At 49.5% G+C, this 20,706-nt stretch overlaps 1 pseudogene; it reads right to left on the bottom strand.

Annotated features, from left to right (window-relative positions):
• Positions 1 to 9,278: 9,278 nt before the first annotated feature.
• On the bottom strand, positions 9,279 to 20,386 carry LOC132574400 (zinc finger protein 420-like; annotated as a pseudogene).
• Between the last annotated feature and the right edge of the window lie 320 nt (positions 20,387 to 20,706).

Below are 20,706 nucleotides of genomic sequence, written 5' to 3'. Positions count from 1 at the left end.
CAGCACCCTATTCCCTTCAGCGGCCTGCCAGGTGCCCGTATAAGAGAGGGTCCACAAGCTAATATTCCACATAGTTATCATGTCTCAGAACCTACCAGGGGTGGGGCGATCCTGGATTTGGTCCTAAGTAATGCCCAAGACTTGGTGAGAGATGTAAAAGTGATTGCGCCGCTTGGGAGCAGTGACCATAATGTTACTGATTTCATTGTTTGTATAAATAGGGAGTTGCCCAAAAAGATCGCCACAACCACGTTTAACTTTAAAAGGGGTAAATATACTGAGGAGGCATGTGAGGAGGAAACTGAAAGGAAAGGTAAATACGGTCAAAACCCTTGCGGAAGCTTAGACACTATTTAAAACTATAATCCTAGAAGCTCAGATAAAATACATACCACAAGTTAGGAAAGGCACAAACAGGCATAAGAAAAGGCCTGCATGGTTAACAAACAAAGTAATGGAAGCTGTAAAAGGTAAGAGGGACTCCTTTAAGTGGTGGAAAACCAGTCCAAGTGAGATTAGTAAAAGGGAACACAGGCTGTGGCAAACCAAAAGACTGTGATCAGGCAGGCAAAAAGGGACTATGAGGAACATATTGCAAAAAACATAAAGACCAACAATAAAAATTTCTTCAAATATATTAGAAGTAGGAAACCATCCAGGGAGGCAGTGGGGCCCTTGGATGACCAAGAGGTAAAAGGACTACTGAAGGAGGATAGGGAAATGGCTGAGAAGCTGAATGAATTTTTTGCCTCCATCTTCACTGTGGAAGACGAGAACTTTTTGCCCGCTCCAGAACCACTAATTTTGGAAGGGGTGTTGAAAGACCTGAGTCAAATTGAGGCGACAAAAGAGGAGGTCCTACAACTGATAGACAAATTAAAAACTAATAAGTCACCGGGTCCGGATGGCATACATCCGAGAGTTCTGAAAGAACTCAAAGTTGAACTTGTGGATCTTCTAACAAAAATCTGTAATCTTTCATTGAAATCTGCCTCCGTTCCTGAGGACTGGAAGGTAGCAAATGTCACCCCCATCTTTAAAAAGGGTTCCAGAGGAGATCCGGGAAATTACAGGCCAGTCAGTCTGACTTCAATACCGGGAAAGATGGTAGAAACCATTATCAAGGACAGAATGAGTAGGCACATTGATGAACACGGGTTATTGAGGAAGACTCAGCATGGGTTCTGCAAGGGAAGATCTTGCCTCACTAACCTGTTACATTTCTTTGAGGGGGTGAACAAACATGTGGACAAAGGAGACCCAATAGATGTTGTTTACCTTGACTTCCAGAAAGCTTTTGATAAAGTTCCTCATCAAAGGCTCCTTAGAAAGCTTGAGAGTCATGGAGTAAAAGGACAGGTCCTCTTGTGGATCAAAAACTGGCTGAGTAATAGGAAGCAGAGAGTGAATATAAATGGGCAGTCTTCGCAGTGGAGGACAGTAAGCAGTGGGGTGCCGCAGGGCTCGGTACTGGGTCCCATGCTCTTTAACTTGTTCATAAATGATTTAGAGTTGGGAGTGAGCAGTGAAGTGGCCAAGTTTGCGGATGACACTAAATTGTTCAGGGTGGTGAGAACCAGAGAGGATTGTGAGGAACTGCAAAGGGATCTGTTGAGGCTGGGTGAGTGGGCGTCAACGTGGCAGATGCGATTCAGTGTGGCCAAGTGCAAAGTAATGCACATTGGGGCCAAGAATCCCAGCTACAAATACAAGTTGATGGGGTGTGAACTGGCAGAGACTGACCAAGAGAGAGATCTTGGGGTCGTGGTAGATAACTCACTGAAAATGTCAAGACAGTGTGCATTTGCAATAAAAAAGGCCAACGCCATGCTGGGAATTATTGGGAAGGGAATTGAAAACAAATCAGCCAGTATCATAATGCCCCTGTATAAATCGATGGTGCGGTCTCATTTGGAGTACTGTGTGCAGTTCTGTTCGCCGCACCTCAAAAAGGATATTATAGCATTGGAGAAAGTCCAGAAAAGGGCAACTAGAATGATTAAAGGGCTGGAACACTTTCCCTATGAAGAAAGGTTGAAACGCTTGGGACTCTTTAGCTTGGAGAAACGTCGACTGTGGGGTGACATGATAGAGGTTTACAAGATAATGCATGGGATGGAGAAAGCGGAGAAAGAAGTACTTTTCTCCCTTTCTCACAATGCAAGAACTCGTGGGCATTCGATGAAATTGCTGAGCAGACAGGTTAAAACGGATAAAAGGAAGTACTTCTTCACCCAAACGGTGATTAACATGTGGAATTCACTGCCACAGGAGGTGGTGGCGGCCACAAGTATAGCCAGCTTCAAGAAGGGTTTAGATAAAAATATGGAGCACAGGTCCATCAGTGGCTATTAGCCACAGTGTGTGTGTGTGTGTGTGTGTGTGTGTGTGTGTATGTGTATATATATATATATATATATATATATATATATATATATATATATATATATATATATATAAATTTTGCCACTGTGTGACACAGAGTGTTGGACTGGATGGGCCATTGGCCTGATCCAACATGGCTTCTCTTATGTTCTTATGTTCTTATATGTTCTAATGTTCTATTTGGCTCTTATGAAATGGTTTTCAGTGCTCAGTGCTGCCCCAGATGGCAGAGGCTCCCCATATTCTCCCGGATGAATAGCTCTGCCCGGGTTTGTCTAACTTTACTTTTCTTTTTTGAGCCACCCTGAGTTCCTCCTATGGAAGGAAGGTGAGACATGAATGTTCTAATTCATGGGAGGAACTTCCCTCTATAATTCTTTCTAATCCCCTTTCAGAAGAATCACAGTCAGTGGACATTTAGTGACATGTGCAGAAGTACTGAATTTTTTTCCTGACCTGAACTCTCCACCCATCACATTTATGGGGTGCCCCAGTCATATATAGGCAAAATGAGTCCTTACCCCAAAAGAGGGCATCTTGGGCACCCTCCTGGGCCTGCGCCCTCTGCCCTTCCTCCAAGGAACCTCGTTCTGCCTCAGGGAATGGAGCTTCTCTCTCCATGGATGGTCCCCACATCTGAAAGAGCAGCGAGTGAGAAGGGTAAGAGATGGGACGGAGAAGAGACCAAGCAAGGGATCCTGCCCCACTCCCAGACTCTGCACTCTTCCATCAGCAGACCCAGTGAGTTGTCTGGAGAGAGAAGAAATTCTCTAGCAGAGGAGGCTGCTGAAAGAGGCTGTGAAAGCTCCCATTCAGATGATTAACACTTGGGCCAATATCTCTCAGGGAAACTTTAGAGTAAAGTCTGATATCACTGCTTGAATTGGACACAGCTGGAGGAAACCCCCTCACCTGCTCTGCCTGCCTCTTCTCCTCGGCCTGACTCAGGAGGAAGCCTTCGGCCAAGGCCACCGCCTGGGAACTGGTCTCTGGACCACATTCCCTGACCCAGCGCTGCATTTCCTGGGGCAGGAGGGCTAGGAACCTCTCCAGGATCACCAGGTCCACCATCTGCTTCTTGGAGTTCCTCTCTGGCTTCAGCCAGTGGCTGCAGAGTCGATGGAGCCGGCTACAAACCTCTCGGGGCCCATCAGCCTCACAGTAGTGGAACTGCCGGAAGTGTTGGCCATGAACCTCTGAGATCTCCGTGACCTGCGAAGGTGTCTCTGGCACGGGGCTTTCCCAGCCTTCACCACCACCCCCAGCTTGGGTGGGAGGGGGGCCTTTGCTTGCAGCTTCTTCTGGGTCCTGCTCTTCCATCTCCCTCCCTTCGCTTGGGTCACCTCCGACTGGATAGAGATGCCTTGAGTCACCTAACTGTAAAGAGATACAGAGACAGTCATATGTCACAAGGAAAGCGAATGAGAATTGCCCTGGTGGATCAGAAGTAAAGTGCTTCTTGCGGTTTGTAGACCTGGTTCAATATAATTTTGTTGTATGACATAGCAAGCTATTTTAGAGATGCCTCCTGAGTTCTCTGGGAAAGTTAATGGTCTCTGTTTGTTATTACTATTATTATTAATTTTATTTATATCCCGCCCTCCCCGCCTAAGCAGGCTCAGGGCGGCTCCTAAAGGGCGTTACAAGCTTAGCCTCTCTGTACATGGGTTCAGTCTGCCCAATGGGCTAATGCTTAAGTTAAACTGAGGCCCCAAAAGGACCAGGGGGACTGGTGACCCCTTAACTGTTGTCTGTATCTCTGCAATAGACCTGAGGTCCTAGGCGAGAGCACCTCTTTCAAAAGCCATGGGGGTCCCCCTTTGAACTGTGGGGTTCACCTGTTAGATCTCCAGCAAAGATGTCTTTTGGGGAGGCTGAAAACCAGCTGCTCATGGTTCTTGTCACAACTAGAAGGAGACTCTCAAGACAGTTGCAGGGGCTACTCACGTAACTACAGGGGCTCAGTTAATTACTCTCAACATTCCACAGTTACGAAGACACATTTAAATATCCATCTCCAATTCTGATATTTACTTCTCTATGACTCTCCCCAGAATTAAATCCAAACAAATGGTGACCAGGTGAACTGAGCTTGCTATCCCTGTGTGGTCCTTGCATCTCTTAAGCATCTTCATTAGGTTTGCTGGTCAGTTGGAAAGGGCCGTAACTAACTGCAAGTGACCACTGTGGTTTGGGGTCAACCCAGGCAGGGCCCAGAATAGCCCCTCTCTTCATCTGCCCAGCCCTCCCCCCCCACCCGCCCACACACCACGGGGGGACCTGACAGGTGACTCCTCAACGCTGAAGTGTCAGAAGGACCCAGGCCCATAAAGGCTTCCGTGGAGGGGGGGGGGCCGAACCCGGCTCTCCCAGATCAGAGTCCCTGCATTAACCGCACGACACCCCACTGGCTGTCAGCTGGTCCCGGGCAGTTCAGGTGTGCGGGGAAAGGGGGCGGGGGGGGGTGCAGCAGAAGACGTGCGGGAGGAAGGGGATGGAGTCTGGGGAATGGCCGGGGGGCCCTCGGCGCTCTTGGCCGCAGCAGCATCCAGGGGGCTCCAGGCGCGCCTCACCCCCCCCCCCCCCCCGTCTCCCTTGGGTGCTGCAAGGCCCCCTGCCCTACCTGGCCGCCTTGCCTTCCCCTCCTCCGGCTCTCGTGGCGTTGTGGAGGGTCGCAGGAGGCCCGGCTGCTGCTCTCTCCTTCGGCCCCTCCTGCCCCACCGGCGCAGCAGCCCACTCCCGGCAGCAGAGCTTGCACGTCTTCCGTTCCGGGGCTCCCCTTGCAAAGGCCGGGCCTGGGCATGCAAACCTCCTTCCCTTCCCTTCTGGAGCAGCAGTGCTTTGGAAGGGGCTCCAGCGCCCCCTTGGCCCGGCCTCTGCTCTGCCGGGACTGCAGCTCTCCCGGACGCCTCTCCGTGGGGCGGGACCGCTTAGGGCTGCAGAAGGAAAAAAAATATCCTGCCCCTTTTGCGGGGAGAGCTCAGCCTTGCAGCCTTCCTGCTTGTTGCAGACGCCTGGAGGGGCCTCCTTGCACCGGGGGCAGAAGGAAGGAGGTTTCTTCTCTTGCAAACGAGGGGGGAGGATCAGTCTTTGAAATGGTGGAGGGGGGGGGGAATGAGCCCTCTGGGATGCCCCCGCAAACATCACATCCCTGCCTAGAATCCTAGGCAGGCAGCCCGGCAGCTGTTTTCCCCTTGCATTCTGGGAACTGCCTTCCACTAAATCAGAGCCCCCCCCCCCCCGCGCCGCCCCTTCCATCCAGGCCAGTATTGTCCACTCAACCTGGCAGGGCCCCCCTAGGACTTCACGAGCCTTTCACATCACTTCCTCCCCCCAGTCTGAACAGGAGACCTTCTGCAAGCCAAGGGGATGCTCTGCCCCTCAGCCACAGCCCCCCCTCTCCTAATCCCAGCTTTCCTTTCAGTCTACAGACGGTGCTAGTCCTCAGTGCTCTCAGGCAGCCGCCCAGCCCGGGGGCCCATCACAGCCAGTGTTGTCTGCTCAGACGGCAGCAGCTCTGCAGGGTCTCAGGCCACCTCATTACTTGACCGAATGGGCCAGAGGGCAACAGGAGCTGACCTCCTGCGTCCTTCACAGGGAAGTCTTTGTGTCTGGGGCTTCCTGGTCTCCCCACTGCCGTTTGGAGCATCGTCTCCTTTCCTCCAAGGCAGGAAGTGGACTGGAAACGTCTCAGCTGATGTGGTGAACAGGATTGGCAAGGGCGGATTTTTATTTTTAAAAATCCTCTCCATAAGTGGATGTGGGAACATGCAGACTGGCCTACTTCACAGGGTTGTTCTGGTTGTTGTTTTTTTTGCCAAGCCTCCCAGTGGGGCACTGATGCTTACAAGCACAGGCTGCATGGGGAAGGCCTCTCTACCCTTAGAGTGGAGTGGCAGTCACTTGAGTCTTAAGGAAATAGGGCTCAGGTCATTCACGTGTGGTCCAATATTTATGGAAGCTGGGAAGGCCCATGTCTCAGGGGCAGCTTTCCTCTAATTCGGGTTTGGGGGCAGAAAAGAGGGCTGCCTGGTCCTAATTTTGTAAACAAAAATGAATGAAGGCTGAAAAAGCACAAACAAAACACTGTGCAGTGTTATAAATTCACAACATGGCGGTGAACACTTCAGTGCTGGAATGTATTATTTCACTTCAAATCAAAATTGAATCAGTATGTGCTGAATACACATAAATGGGATGGTTTCAGCCACGGCCATCCTATCCAGTCCATACCAATTTTCACCTGAAATTCTTACAGTTCTACCATGATGCTCAACATCCAACTGGAGTAATCCTTATGTGTTTCTGCCAGTTCACCCATAGAGTGGAATTCAGCAATGTGATGTACTCATTGTCAAAACTGAAAATGTGACAACATGGACCTGAGGTTGACACTTTTGAATGTTTCAAGAGAATCTCTCTTCTTCTAATCACCTTAGTTGATACAAAACGCAGGTTATGCCAGACAGACCCGATTGGCAAACAGTCCTTCCCTGCCAATAAGGCCTCAGTGGGTGGGGCACAGAGGTGAGGGGAACGGCAGGGGCTTCTCTCAGATGGGCACCCCCCCTCCAGGAGCCTGAGCCCAGCTCCACACACCCCTCCTCCCCCCTTCAGCAGGAAAGGGCCACAAGCAGCTGCAAGCAACCACCAAACCAGGGAGAGCCCCAAATAGCCCCCTCCTCACCTTCCCAAGCACCCCACCATACCCCAGGAAGGGCACTAACAGGTGACCGATCAAGCTTTTGAGGCAAATTCAAGCTTCTCTTAAACAAGGAGGGAAGAAACCAACAGAGAGAGGAGGGAAAACAACCGCTCGGGAGGAGCCCTTTTAGCAGACTGAGCAGGGAGACATTATCTCCATGGCAACCCTGGACAGGCCTCCTCCCCGGCACTGCTTCGCTACCTGCAGCCCAGGCTCCCAGGATGCAACGGGCTTCCCTGGCTTGGGGGGACAACATGCCTTGAACCAGCCTGCATGCAAGTCAACCGGGTAGGGTTGCCAACTCTGGGTTAGGGGATTCCTGGAGATTTCAGGAGTGAACCTTTAGGGTTTTTTGGGGGGAGGAAGTGTTCAATACTGGGTTCAGTAGGGAAGAACGAGGGCTCCCAGAGCAGCGACCAGCAGCTTTTACTCAGTCATTCAGCATAACTATATCCAAGTAAAACTGACATGCAAGCCCCAGGCCGTGGCCTGGTTACATACAGTGAGACCCCGCCCTGCTCCCACCCACAGGAAGCCCCCTCTAGGTGGCCCCAGGCAGCCTGGCCAACCCTGGTTCTCACGGATGGAGACGCTCACCAAGTCCCTAATGCTTCAGGCAAGGACATAAAACCACCTCAGAAGTTCTGGGATGGATGGAGGCTCACCCGCTGAAACTTCATCCCCCGCTCACGGTTACTGGCTTTCCTCCCTGGTTTGGGTGGTATGTGTGTTTATGTTTTTACTACTGAATTTTTACAAAATTATCTTGTGTGTATACATCAGGGTTGGCCAACGGTAGCTCTCCAGATGTTTTTTTGCCTACAACTCCTATCAGCCCCAGCCAGCATGGCCAACGGCTGGAGCTAATGGGAGTTGTAGACAAGACATCTGGAGAGCTACCGTTGGCCACCCCTGGTATACATCACCTCGAATGTAGTTTTAATGCTGAACTGCTTTAACGGTTTGATGTTTGCCACCTTGGAGATACTGCTGGGGTGGAAAGATGGTCAAGAAGGGTTGCCATTGCTAAGAATTCTGAAGCCTTGCTCTCACTGCCAATTGTATAATGGCACAGTAAAGCTTGCAGAAGCTTTAAGTGAAACAGGGCATCAAGTGCAACCCTGTCACGTTCCATATATGCCTTGCTGCACTGAACTACTTCAGCATCTACTGAGAAGAAGAATTGGAGCTTGGGGCTCTGTTTAAGAACCAACCTTTGCCATAGCCTGGACTTGTCATTTGAAAATTTGGCATTAATTTCTCAGTTGTGAGACTTTGAGATATGGGGGGCATGCTCAGTATTCTATTTCTATTTTTGTGATTCATTTCACCTTATTTTGTTCTATATTTATAAAGCACTTATAAGTTTTTGTATTATTATTGAGGCTCGTTTTTCGCAGAGGTATATCTGCCCTTTTCCTGCACCACCTGGAGGTTGGCAACACTGACTATATGGGAGGGGAGTCTTGTGTAAGCTGTCCCTTCTGGGCCTCATTGTCTGCTCCGTTCTCACCTCTCCAGGTTCACCTGAGTAGGGCCTCCACTAGGTGCCACCAGCCAATGGGCAAAATCAGCAATTCACCACACACGTGCCTTCTCTGTTGTGGCCCCGTCTTCTGCAATGGCCTGCCTGGGGAAGGCTCCCACTCACCTGGCTCTCTGCAAATTATGTACATCTGGATCATTTCCCACCCTCCTTGTTCATCATGTGGGATGGAGTGGGACCCCCTTGCAGGACTGCCCAGTCTGAGGCAGCTTTTCTTCCCAGAACCCCTCCCCTATTCTTTCCTCATCCAGGCACCCCCCCCCCCACAATCTGGCTTCTCAAACCCCTGTCCTCCAGCTCTTCTAGAAGCAAAGAAGATCCCACAAGAAGGACGTTGGAGGACTTCAGTGTTTCTCTCCTTGTTGTGTACTCTCTTGGAACTGCACACTGTCTTGTCGGCTTCTTAACCTTTTACTAGCTGCTGGGCACAGAAGCAAATAAAAGAACCATTTCCATGACTATTTGTTTTCAAATGAAGGAAGAGATTCAAGGTGCCTTTTAAGCGCCAACCTGGCCCAGAAAATCTGCCCTCCAGTTCCAGAGGTATACAATTTTGCTGTGGTTCCTCAGACACCTTGTCAGCCAAAAGAAATTTAGGCAGGAAATCAAAGGGAGTAAAAAATTAGCCCAGAGAAGTCAGGGATCATTCAAGCAATGCTTTTTTTTTAAATTAAATCTAATCCAATACAAAGGGAGCATAGGGAAAATAAGTAATAAAAGTATAAATCTAAATACAAAGATCCAATTTATACAATTCAATGCATAAACAATTTACAAAAACAGTACATAATATACTAGATATTAAGAACTGAGAAATAGCCTATAATTCATTCTATTCGGCAAAAAGAAATTTTCCCAAAGAATTCCAAATCTGGGGCCCAAAGTAAATCCTAATCTATAGCCAAATCAGGATCATTTTTGAAGAATGCTTCAGGAGGTCTGCTCCTCTGCCAAGGCTTTTGAATGGCAGGCCTCTTGGAAAGGACTAACAGATGTGAGTCCAAATAATGAACAAGGAGCATTCCATGAACAACACGAAAGGATTAGGGTTGTAGAACCAATCAGAAATCTAACATCATAGCTGAAGCAAAGACTTGGTCTTAAGATGACACATTAAATAATATATGATACAAGATTTGCTTCATAGGATCCTAGGTTCACTGCCCTAAACACAGTAGCTCAGACCACAGTCCCTAATGTTTTCTCCAAGTTAACTTTGTGAGTCACTTTAGACAGTTGGAGTCTCCTGCCCGGGTAGAAAAGCTCTCTTGATCCACTCAGTTTTCAATAGTTTCTTGAGCTCCTCGGGCAGGCCGCTCCCCAACAGGTGTATGGGCAGTTGCTCATTTTGCCCATTTGCAGGCTGGCACCTGCGGAAGACCTCCCCCAGAGGAGCGGAGCTGTTGTGGGGGCACAGAGGGGGAGAGGCAGTCTGGCAATTACAAGTGTCCGAGGCCAGGAAGGGCTTTCTGGGTAATAGCCAACACTTTATATTGAGCCCAATAACAGTGGAGAGGTTGGAGAATGGGAATCCTAGATATGCTCCACGTAAACTCCCATAATAGCTGAGCTGTGAGATTTTACCCCAGCTGGAGTTTCTGAATTCACAAAGTCTGATTTACTAGCAACAAAAAAAAATCTCTTTAATGAGCTGACTTTTCCTCAGCAGTCTTCCGATTCATAAAGGAACGCTTAATCTAGGGTTGCCAACTGCCTGGAGGTAAAAAGTGTGGTGTCCCTTCAACAGCATGTGGGATGTGTTTGAGGTCTCCAAACATGGCTAAATTTCCTGCCATAGTCTGACCATTTTTAACATTTCATCCTGTTTAGCGTAAAATTTCTGTGTAAATTCAAGCTTTCTAGAAAAGCTCTTTTGATAGGCTAAGCCGTTACAGTTTCTTCTTGTGTGGATTCTTAAGATGCTGTCGAATATATCCATGCCAACTGAATCTCTTTGCACTCACTGAGCATTCAAAGAAGTTTTCCCCATGTGGGTTCTCTGGTGCAGCTGAAGAGAGCCACTCCAACTGAATCTTTTTCCGCAATCTGAGCGTGTAAAAGATTTCTCCCCATGTGGATTCTCTGATGCAGTGGGAGATGGCCACTCCACCTTAGTAACTTTCCACACTTTCAACATTCAAAAGATTTCTCCCGTGTGGGTTCTCTGATGCCATTGAAGTTGGCCACTTCGACTCAATCTCTTTCCACACTCTGAACATTTAAAAAGATTTCTCCCCTGTGTGTGTTCTCTGATGCCGTTGAAGAGTGTCACTCTGGCTGAATCTCTTTCCACACTCTGAACATTTAAAAGGTTTCTCCCCTGTGTGTGTTCTCTGATGCCGCTGAAGATGGCTACTATGACTGAATCTCTTCCCACACTCTGAGCATTTAAAAGGTTTCTCCCCTGTGTGTGTTCTCTGATGCTGTTGAAGATGGCTACTATGACTGAATCTCTTCCCACATTCTGAGCATTCAAAAGGTTTCTCCCCTGTGTGGGTTCTCTGATGCAGTTTTAAATTGCCGCTGACACTGAATCTCTTTCCACACTCTGAGCATTCAAAAGGTTTCTCTCCTGTGTGGGTTCTATGATGCAGTTGAAGATGGCTACTATGACTGAATCTCTTTCCACACTCTGAACATCCAAAAGGTTTCTTCCCTGTGTGTGTTCTCTGATGCAGTTGAAGACTGCCACTCAGACTGAATCTCTTCCCACACTCTGAGCATTCAAAAGGTTTCTCCCCTCTGTGAGTTCTCTGATGCTGTTGAAGATTGCCACTCCGACTGAATCTCTTTCCACACTCTGAACATTCAAAAGGTTTCTTCCCTGTGTGGGTTCTCTGATGCAGTTTTAGATTGCCACTGAAACGGAATGTCTTTCCACACTCTGAGCATTCAAAAGGTTTCTCCCCTGTGTGGGTTCTCTGATGCCTTTTTAGAGTGCCTCTCTCACTAAATTTTTTCCCACATTCTGAACATTCAAAAGGTTTCTCCCCTGTGTGGGTTCTCTGATGCAGTTGAAGATGGCTACTATGACTAAATCTCTTCCCACACTCTGAGCATTTAAAAGGTTTCTCTCCTGTGTGGGTTCTCTGATGCAGTTTTAGAGTACTACTGCGACCAAATCTCTTCCCACACTCTGAACATTCAAAAGGTTTCTCCCCTGTGTGGGTTCTCTGATGCCGTTGAAGATGGCCACTATGACTGAATCTCTTTCCACACTCTAAGCATTCAAAAGGTTTCTCCCCTGTGTGGGTTCTCTGATGCTGTTGTAGATGGCCACTCTGAATGAATCTCTTCCCACACTCTGAACATTCAAAAGGTTTCTCCCCTGTGTGGGTTCTCTGATGCAGCTGAAGATGGCTATTATGACTGAATCTCTTTCCACACTCTGAGCATTTAAAAGGTTTCTCCCCTGTGTGAGTTCTCTGATGCAATTTTAGAGTGCCACTAAGACCAAATCTCTTCCCACATTCTGAACATTCAAAAGGTTTCTTCACTGTGTGGGTTCTCTGATGCAGTTTTAGATTGCCACTTAAACTGAATGTCTTTCCACACTCTGAGCATTCAAAAGGTTTCTCCCCTGTGTGGGTTCTCTGATGCCTTTTTAGAGTGCCTCTTTCACTAAATTTTTTCCCACATTCTGAACATTCAAAAGGTTTCTCCCCTGTGTGGGTTCTCTGATGCAGTTGAAGATGGCTACTATGACTAAATCTCTTTCCACACTCTGAGCATTTAAAAGGTTTCTCCCCTGTGTGGGTTCTCCCATGCAGTTTTAGAGTACTACTGCGACCAAATCTCTTCCCACACTCTGAACATTCAAAAGGTTTCTCCCCTGTGTGGGTTCTCTGATGCAGTTGAAGATGGCCACTATGACTGAATCTCTTTCCACACTCTGAACATTCAAAAGGTTTCTCCCCTGTGTGGGTTCTCTGATGCAGCTGAAGATGGCTACTATGACTAAATCTCTTTCCACACTCTGAACATTCAAAAGGTTTCTCCCGTGTGGGTTCTCCCATGCAGTTTTAGAGTACTACTGCGACCAAATCTCTTTCCACACTCTGAACATTCAAAAGGTTTCTCCCCTGTGTGGGTTCTCTGATGCAGTTGAAGATGGCCACTATGATTGAATCTCTTTCCACACTCTGAACATTCAAAAGGTTTCTCCCCTGTGTGGGATCTCTGATGCAGTTGAAGATGGCCACTGTGACTGAATCTCTTCCCACAGTCCAAACATTCAAAAGGTTTCTCCCTTGTTTGGGTTCTCTGATGCAGTTTTAGAGTGCTACTGTGACGGAATCTTTTTCCATTATTTGAACATTCAAAATGTTTCTTGCCTCTGTGTACTCTTTGGTGCACAAGGAGCTGTGATCTATTTCTGAAGTACTTGCTACACTGAGTAGATGTAAATGTCTTAATTATTCTCTTCTTTGGAATATGTACATTAAAGCTTTTTCCTTCTCTCTTCTCATCCATACGGCTGCCTTCTTTTCTCTTAGGTCTGCCTCGATTTCTACTGTTTTCTTTCAAGTCTTGAACTTGATCTGGCAGTTGCTGCTCAAATTCCTCACCCTCCTCGTTTCGCTGATCCTCCCCTGCTGGAATAAAGAGAGAGATCCCTTTAACAAATGGGAGGGCAGGTAACGTCCAGAAACATCTCTGTGACTGCAGCCTCCTCCAGCTTCCCTGATCTTAACCACCTCCCCCCATTCCCCAGAATGTCTAGCATTTAAGGATGCCTCATCCCCTCAAGAGCCATGGCTGAGCTTGCAATGCAAATTCCCTCCCACACACACACTCCAGCCTCAGCTAGCCAGAAGCCACGCAGGGTTCCTGAATGCCATGAATTTCCAACAACACAGAGAGATTTATTGAAGATGGTGCCTGGCAACTGAAAAGAATAACAAGTGATTTAAAAATATCAAAGAAGACAGTATAAGCCAGCACTCTTGCTTCTATTGCTCTCAGGCAGACTTCCAGGTTAATTCAGATCCGAGCCTTGGCTGGCTGGCGGGGAATCCCAGGGGAAGTGGAGACTCATCCAGCAGTGCCTCTTGCTGCAATCCGGGAACCCCCCCAGGGAACGAGGCAAAAGTGTGGGATTTTATCAGAAAGGACCAGGAACCCCAAGAGCCGATCAAAGGGCTTTTCCCAGATGACTCATTGCAACAATGAACACGCTGCTGTTTCGCACGACAGCACGGGAAAGAAAGCTTTGAGTTCAAACTCCTGTAGCTAGAAGGGAGGGGCCCTGTGAACACAGCACTGGATTTTCACCCAGCCAGCGGTGCAATGCTGAGTGAAACAGAGAAACTTATTTGCACAGCCTGAAATAGCACACTGGAGTATTAAAAGCTTATTACAGAGTTCTTGCTCAGAAGGAGTTCGTAACCCTCCAAATCCCAGTCCCTGGAAGGCCTCACTCCCTCCTTACCCAGCGGTCTGCATGATTGTACCAAACTAAATCTTGATCAGAAAGAAGTGAATGAAGAAAACCCCCATGGCTACTCCTTGCCTGTTCCCTGGACATGACCGTGCAGGATACTCACTCTCAGCCAGCTCATTTGGGAAGGAAACCTGTTCTTGGGATCCCCTTGAGAAACTCTCTAGCCTTTCTTGGGATGTGAGGATGTTGTCTTTCTCCACCAAAGCCTCTCTTATACTTCTGTCTTCTTTGGGGGGAGGAGGTGGGGGAGAGAGAAATCATTCTTATCAGAGCCAGATCTACATATTTTTGAGGAGTGGGGGTGGGGCAAAAGTAAAAAATTGCATCCCTTAAATTTTTTCCTTATCTATATGTATATGATCAATGTTTTTGAAATAGATACATAATAAACAGCTCCAGAGGCGTTGGCCACTGGACAGATGAGGGGGAGGAAAACAAGTCCAAAGGTTTAAACTAAATTTTAGGAGACAAATTTTAGGAGACAAATCATAATTTGGCTGCTTACAAAGAAGCACAAAAATATGGTTTTAAAAACGGAATACTTTTTTCTATCAGCATTACTTTGAGAGGGAGATCAGATCAGAGTTCCAAGCAGACACACTGGCAAGGGGGAAAGGAGGGAAGTTGCCTCTAGAGGGGATTGGATAAAAATATGGAGGGGAGGTCCATCAGTGGCTATTAGCCACAGCATACTGTTGGAACTGGCTGGGACGGTGCTGCTCTGTATTCTTGGAGCTTGAGGGGGCGGGGCAAAGTGGAAGGTCTTCTAGCCCCACTTGTGAACCTCCTGCTTTTTGGCCACTGTGTGACACAGAATGTTGGCCTGATTCAACATGTCTTCTCTTATGTAACACACCCTGATATACAGAACACCCATGTTGAATGCGGAGGAAGGACAGAAATAAAGGTAAGTCTTAAATTTCAACCAATAGTCCTTCAACTTTACAGGAATCTACGGTCCAGCAGCTCCTGAGGAAACCACGTAGTGTTCCAAATCCCAAGTAGTCTAGTACAGCAGATAAATCTTGCAGTGATGAGGTAGTGTTTATATCCCCCCGTTTCACTAGAAGCGTTGACCAGCTTTCATACAGAGCATGGCAAGATTCCGATATTTTTGCACACAATTAAACTACAATCTCCAAGGTCTTGCCAATTGTGCATTTTAGAGAGCCTGGCAAACTAAGCTCTCCCTCCCCACTTCCTCCCCAAGGGAGGAGCCTCAGCCAGTGGAGAAAATTGAGGCTTTGATCTGTAGCTCCTGTGCAACTGAGCAAGCCTGGCAAGGCAAGCTGTGATGCAGAAGGAAGCAAGAGATGGGGAGAAGGAAGCAGATGACAGCCAGTTGCTCGGGGGCCTTATAGGAGCCCTCTGAGGGCCTGAATCAGCCCCCAGGCCGCATGTTTCACACCCCTGATTTAGGCTATAGTTTGAATTCTTATGTAGTAACAAGGAAAGGAAAGGAAAGGTCCCCTGTGCAAGCACCAGTCGTTTCCGACGTTGCTTTCACAACTAGAGGTACTATCTAATACCAGGTTATTTCATGTGTAAGATAGAACAGTGAGCTTTTCATGATTTTTTGTTTCTGAGCTGTAGAAACTGCACTGTTTAGTGATGTCTCGGTTTTACATCTTTCATAAATCTTCCTATGCATTAGGAAAAGAGAAATCAGAATCTAGCCCCTTCCAGAGTCTTTCTGAGCATCTTTGTTCTGGGCCAGCCTGAGCTCACGCATGGCTGGCTCTGAGTCAGCAGAAGCAGGAAACAGGCTGATGAGCTGCAGGCTGATGAAGATTCACCACCAGCAGCTGATTCAGAGCCACCACCCAGCCCTGATGCAGCAGCTGAGGCTGAAGTAATTAAGAGAGGTTGAGGGACTTGGGAATCTTCAGTCTGGAGAAGAGGAGGTTGAGGGGGGACATGATTGCTCTCTTGAAGTATTTCAAAGGCTGTCACTTAGAGCAAGGTGGGGAGCTGTTTCTTTCGGCAGCAGAGGAAAGGACTTGTAATAGCAGGTTTAAATTAAGAGAGGGAATGTACATGCTGGATATTAGGGGAAACTTTTTAACAGCAAGAGTTGTTGAACAGTGGAATTGGTGGGAAGCCTGGATGTTGTGGAAGCAATAAGTCATCCTCTTAGACTTTGTGATCACAACACCTGACCCTTTCTTTGTGTGACCTTGGATTTTGACTTCAGCTTTGTGACTCTCAAGCTTGTGCAGGACCCTTGGACCTCCAGGCTACACTCTCTGGTTTACCCCTTCTGGTAATGACCCTTTGGCTTGTGCACTTTGGGTCTGTGGACTTCTGAGACTGAACTCTGGAATCTGTGTGAGCACCTGAACATGTCTGGCTTGCTGGCTCCCATCCCCACCCTTGCCTCTGGCCAGGACACCATCTCTGGTTAGGGGTGATGGCCACAACACTGGCCTCAGATGCCCCTGGCAAGTATCTGGAGAGGCCTCAGAATGATGCATTGCTATGCAATAGTTTGATTCATGCATCATCCCAGGGGGAGCAATTCACACCTTTGGCACTTGTGGAAGATCCTCCTTACCCAGAGAGATTACACTCCAATAGTTCTCCCGCATGACTTCCCTGAAGAGGGTTTTCTGGTCCGGATCCAGCAGGTCCCATTCTGCTTGGGTGAAATAGACAGACACCTCCTCAAAGGAAAAGGGGCACTGGAAGAAAAAGCAGATTCCCTCATAAGAGATCATGCCAGGCAGAGATTGCATACTGGAAAGCAGCAGTCCGGGATGGAACAGGATGTATGTCTTGGCACAAGTTGAGGGAGTGGTATTCAGAGCCTCTCTCACCTGGACCACTGTAGAAACTGCAGGAGTAAAAGACCCCCTGAGAAAGGAGGGGGGAACACAGGCTGTCCCCTGCTCATTTCCCCTACCTGGACTGGAGGTAAAGCAGCTGTTTCCACACCTCCAGAAAGATGACGACTCAACAGCATCTCTCCACTGCCTGTTAGGAAGAGAAAGGAGGAAGGGTGTTTGTGGTAACGTCCTATTCCATTTACTTCTTTGTTCCTCGCTTCACACACTCCTTTCCCAGGAGTTGGAAACCTTGCCCTGTGTACACTCAACACAACCTTTTAATAAATTGTGGGAGAGACAGAAGAGAAGCACCCATGAGCCTGAGGGGGTGATAAAAACTGCCAACATATTCCAGGCTTCTGTGAGACCTGAGATGTTCCCTGTGAACTCTGGAGTTTCAAAGGTCACAGCATCCCTGCTGGATCAGACCAAACGCCCAGGAATCCCTTTCTCCTGCCAGCTGGGCTCTTGAGTCTGGACTGAGGGTGGAAATGACATCACATGACATGTCACCTTCACATTCAGCCCAAAACCGAGACTCACTTGAGCGCTTCTGGAGAATCTAGGGTAGTATCAGAGCCAAGCTTCACCCCAAGGCCCTCCCCCAAATCTCTGGGGTTTGAGGAAACAGCCGGTCATCCCTCCTCCAGCACCCGATTTCCTACAGCCGCCTGCTAGGTGCTCCTATAAGAGAGGGCCCACAAGCTAAATTTCCACATGGTTATTTGGCTCTTATGAAATGGTTTCAGTGCTCAGTGCTGCCCCAGAAGGCAGAGGCTCCCCATATTCTCCCGGATGAATAGCTGTGCCCAGGTTCGTCTAACTTTACTTTTCTTTTTTGAGCCACCCTGAGTTCCTCCTATGGAAGGAAGGTGAGACTTCAATGTTCTAATTAATGGGAGGAACTGCCCTCTATAATTCTGTCTAATCCCCTTTCAGAAGAATCACAGATAGTGGAACTTCAGTGAATATGTCTAATCCCCCCTATGAGAAGATTCACAGTGAGTGGACATTCAGTGCTGTGTGTTATGTGAAGAAGTACGGAACTCTTTTCCTGACCTGAACTCTCCACCCATCACATCCACAGGGTTCCCCAAGTGTAAACAGGCAAAATGAGTCCTTACCACAAGAGAGGGCATCTTGGGCACCCTCCTGGGCCTGCGCCCTCTGCCCTTCCTCCAAGGAACCTTGTTCTGCCTCAGGGAATGGAGCTTCTCTCTCCAAGGATGGTCCCCACATCTGAAACAACAGGGAGTGAGAAGGGGAAGAGATGGAACGGAAAAGAGACCAACCAATGGATCCTGCCCCACTCCCAGACTCTGCGCTCTTCCATCAGCAGACCCAGTGAGACATCTGGAGAGAGATAACTAGATTTTCAAGCAGAGGAGGTTGCTGAAGGAGGCTGTTAAATCTCCCATTTGAATGATTAACACCTAGGCAAATATCTCTCAGGGAAACTTTAGAATTAGCTCCAATATCCTTGCTTGAATTGGACACAGCTGAAGGAAACCCCTCACCTGCTCTGCCTGCCTCTTCTCCTCGGCCTGACTCAGGAGGAAGCCTTCGGCCAAGGCCACAGCCTGGGAATTGGTCTCCGGCCCACATTCCCTGACCCAGCGCTGCATTTCCTGGGGCAGGAGGGCTAGGAACCTCTCCAGAATCACCAGGTCCACCATCTGCTTCTTGGAGTTCCTCTCTGGCTTCAGCCAGTGGCTGCAGAGTCGATGGAGCCGGCTGCAAACCTCTCGGGGCCCACCAGCCTCAGGGTACTGGAACTGCCGGAAGTGTTGGCCATGCACCTCTGAGATCTCCGTGACCTGAGAAGGTGTCTCTGGCACGGGGCTTTCCCAGCCTTCACCACCACCCCCAGCTTGGGTGGGAGGGGGGCCTTTGCTTGCTGTCTTGCCAGCTGCAGCTCCTTCTGGGTCCTGCTCTTCCATCTCCCTCCCCTTCTCTTGGGTCACCTCCGACTGGATAGAGATGCCTTTCGTCACTTGACTGTAAAGAGATACAGAGACAATCACATGTCACAAAAAAGCAAATGAGAATTGCCCTGGTAGATCAGAATTGAAGTGCTTCTTGTGGTTTATAGACCTAGTTTAATACAACTTTGTTATATGACATACCAAGCTAATTTGGAGATGCCTGCTTGGGTCTTTGGAATAGTTAACTGGCTCTTGATGGCTGTTACAAGCTTAGCCTCTCACTCCATGGGTTCAGTGTGTCCAAGGGGCTGATTCTTAAGGGGAACTGGAGCCCCAAAAGGACCAGGGGGACTGGTGACCCCTGAACCATCCTCTGTATCTCTTCAAGAGACTTGAAGGGCTAGGCAAGAGCACCTCTTTCAAAAGCTGTGGGGGCCCATATCATTTAAAGGGACAGCACGCCTTATAAATGCCTTTCCTCCATAGGAAATAATAAAGGATGGGGGCATTTTCTTTTGCGGCTCTTAGAACTGGACCCCCTGGTTGAATCTTTTTGAAACTTGGAGGGTATTTTGAGGAGAGGCATCCAATGCCGTGCTGCAAATTTGGTGCCTCTACCTTAAAAACAACCAAACAGCCCCCCATTTACCGGTGGATTAATTCTCCATTGTATCCTATGGGAATTGGTTTTCACGCAGGGGAAGGGGAAAGAGGGCACCAGCGGCCCCCCTGGAAGGAGCTGCTGCAGTCCCCCCCCACCCCCTCTCTCTCCTTCCCTCCAGGCAGGGGGCGGCTGGGGGGGGGGGTTGCAGGCGGGAGGAGCCCCCCCCAAGCCTGGCCAGCCCGCTTCCTCCTGCCCCCCTTCTCCTGGAGGGCACCGGGGGAGGGGCGGGGGGGGCTTTCCCTGCAGCAGCAGCAGGCTGCGGAGCCTGGGTGGGGGAGGGAAGGGGGTCCCTGCAGCCGCCCCCCTCTCCCGTGTCCCAAAGGCGGGGCCCCTCCCTGGCCGCCTCCTCGCTTTCCTCTGCTCCGTCCCCGCCGGCCTGTGCGGGCGCAGCTCTCCCCGTCGGGGCGCTGCTGGGGAAGGCGGAGCGGGGCCGGGGCTGCCTTCGACGGGCGCTTCTCCCCCTTCTGCTGCTCCCCCGACGCCCCGTTAAGGCTGCAGCGCCTCTTTCTGGCTTCCCCCTCCCGGAGCAGCAGCAGCAGCGGGGCTTGCCCGTCTAAGGGGCGTCCTTCCCCTCGGGGGCCCGCGCGTGGCAAGGGAGAGGCGCCCCCTCCCCACCCCCCGGGGTTCCGGCAGAGACCTCGGCCCGGGCTGCGGCTCCTTCCCGGCGGGGCTCCCTCCCCGCTGCTTTGGGCGGCTTGCAAAGCCCTGAAGCCGGTGCGGTACCTTCGGGGGGCGGGGAGAGCTCAGCCTTGCAGCCCGCGGGCCTCGGAGCCTCCTGGCAGGCGACGCTCTGGGAGGGGCCGCCTCGCACCGCCGTCAGGAGGAAGGGGGGGGGGGGGTTCCCTAGGAGCTCTGCACTCCGGGATGCCCCCTCGAGCAACACACGTGCGCCTACAATTGCAGTCAGGAAGCCTGTAAAGTTTCCCCGGGGATTCTGGGAAGAACTCGGGAAGCCCCCTGCACTTCCTGTGCATCCCCACCTGCCCTGCACGAAAATAGACTCTCCCCCCCCCTCCAAGCCAGTATTGCCCACTCAAACTTGCAGGGCCTCAGGAGTCCTTCACATCACTCCCCCCCCCCCCCCAGTCTTTGGACAGGAGACCTTCTGCACGCCAAGCGGATGCTCTGCCCCTCAGCCACAGCCCCCCCTCTCCTAATCCCAGGTTTCCTTTCAGCCTACAGACGGTGCTAGTCCTCAGTGCTCTCAGGCAGC

This window comes from Heteronotia binoei, chromosome 6 (genome assembly GCF_032191835.1).
Source record: "Heteronotia binoei isolate CCM8104 ecotype False Entrance Well chromosome 6, APGP_CSIRO_Hbin_v1, whole genome shotgun sequence".
In the NCBI taxonomy this organism is placed as follows: domain Eukaryota; kingdom Metazoa; phylum Chordata; class Lepidosauria; order Squamata; family Gekkonidae; genus Heteronotia; species Heteronotia binoei.
Note: the sequence above shows the minus strand (reverse complement) of the source record. Positions and strands in the feature narration are given on the sequence as shown.